The following is a 2,337-nucleotide window of genomic DNA, read 5'->3' on the forward strand; positions in this document are numbered from 1 at the left end:
TACGGCACTCGGGGAAGCCACGCTGTGGTGTGAGTTCCTTCACAGTCCTGCCGTCCAGATGTAGTTTATCTCTCAGAGGGCATTCTTACCATCAGCAGTTTTGCCGAATGCCACGCCTGACACTCTGCCTTCATCTGGCTTCCAAACAGAGCTGGAAGGTTACCCCGGATTAAATTTGTCCTTAGAGAAAGAGAAAGAGTTTTAGCCTTTTCTCGTAGGGAGACCCTGATGCAGGGCTGACTCTTGCAAAGGAGAGAGGAAAAGGTGGCCATCGAGGAGGCAGGGCCTCCTGAGAGAGTTGCACCGGGCTGGTCAGGAGTTCCTGAGCCAACGTCATCTATTAAATGAGCATCCCGGTCACTGGCTCAGAGCCGCATGGGAAGCGTGGCCTCAGTGCTGGTTCGGCAAGTGGATTCATGGCAGGAGATCTGAGGGGCACCTTTCATGGGCACCATGTGCTTCCACGACATTCCTTTTACCCAGAATGTCTTTCTCCCTAACTGGACCCTTCATCCGCCACCATCTCAAACTGCCACGCGAATCCACACGTAAAGATTCAGTTCAGTCGGAAGTCTCCGGCACTGCTGGCGGGGGAAAGATCCTGCAACCACTTAGCAAACCATTTGGAAGTTTCTGCTGAAGCTGAACACGTAGCTATCATCAAGCTCAGCAATTCCACTTCTAGATCCATTCCCGAAACGTGAGTGCTGATGTCATCAGAAATACAGGTATAAAATATTCCCAGCTCTGAATAGCCAAAAACTCAACAACCCAAGTCCAGGTATGTTCATGCAAAGGACACGACAAGTTTTAAAAACTGACCTATGGGTACATGGAGCAACGTAAATCTCACAGATACAGAAGCCAGACTCAAAAGAATATATACTCTGATTCCCTTTATATGAATCCTGGGACAAGAAAACAAATCTGTGGCGAATGGAAGTCAGAATCGGAAGCAGGTACGATGGATGAACACAGGGGAGCTTGGGAGGTTGAGAATCTCTTGATCCGCATGGTGGTTACACAGTGGCAGTCTGTGCAAGCAGTCACAACCGAGATTAGTACACTTGACACACTTTACTGTATGCATGTTACACCTCAGTTAAAAAGAAAAAAATAGCTCAAGTGGTACTTCTGGAAAACCCATGTGTGTTTCCTCCAGCCCCCTGTAAGTAGACCTGCCACATCCCCCAAATCCTAGGTCTGTGGCCTTGAGTGCCTGCAGGCTAGATGCTTGGTATGGGTGTTTTGCATCTATAGATAGTGACAAAGAAGCTCCCTGAATGGTTCATTGGTTCAGGAAACAATGGGTCTCTGCCTGTGTCCAAATTGCTTTGTCCACTTTTGCAATTCTGCTCTATGTGAAACTTTTTCCTTTTAACGTTGTAACTTGAATGCTTTGCCCTGTCACCTAACGGTATTCTTTGGAAACAAGATTCTGATAGTCTACAGAACATCCCATTGTGTAGACTCACAAATGAGCATCCTATCAGGTCACAGCATGGGTGAAGCCCAACCCCGGCCACCCTTTGCTCTCACTGGGTATGACAAGCTTTTCTTCTTTTGCTGCTTTTTTTGTTTTTAACATTTTTTAAATCGATGTTTAGTTGATTTATAGTGAAATGCACAGCTCTTCAGTGTAGAGTTCCATGAGTTTGACAAATCCATCCATCCACGTCCCCACACCCCTCCACGATGTGGGTTATTTCTGTCATGCCCACGTTTTCACGTTTTTAAACTTCAGAAATTCAGGAGGCGAGAACTATTTCTTTCTCATTATATAGGAAGTATTAAGGCGCATTTAACATTACGGGTATTATTTCTCAATCCTGTTTGTCTTAAATCTGCATCTTAACACGTCGACCCATTCAAGGCTCAGGTGAAGATGAGAACAAGGGGGTCTGTGAGCTGGGATGCTGGGCTCAGCTCACATGTTGCTCAGACCACGCCTCACAAGTGCTGGCTTCCTCATCTCTAAGTAAGCCTGCTCTGTGTCGGAGGCCAGGCTTCTCACATCCCCAGGACCCCTGCAACCAAAACCTACCACCTCTGGGGGTCCCTGGGCTTCCATCTGCCGTCTAACTGTCTGACGCTGCCTCCTTCACCCTAAGCCTCTCGGGTGGACAGCTCCACAGCTCCGCACTCCTCCCAGCCCGTCACCTTCCATGCCCCTGGGACTCACGGCCCCCTCATGTTATCTTCCTATAATAACTGAACTCTGCCTCCGATGTCGCATGAAGGCTGAGTTTCTACCTAGAGACGCTTTCCTCTCTGGTCGACTTCCTCGGAGACTCAGTGACTCTTCCCTTGTTGGTTAGACAAAATCAGAGGTGTCAC

The sequence above is a fragment of the Pteropus vampyrus genome, unplaced genomic scaffold (genome assembly GCF_000151845.1).
Source record: "Pteropus vampyrus isolate Shadow unplaced genomic scaffold, Pvam_2.0 Scaffold35, whole genome shotgun sequence".
NCBI lineage: Eukaryota > Metazoa > Chordata > Mammalia > Chiroptera > Pteropodidae > Pteropus > Pteropus vampyrus.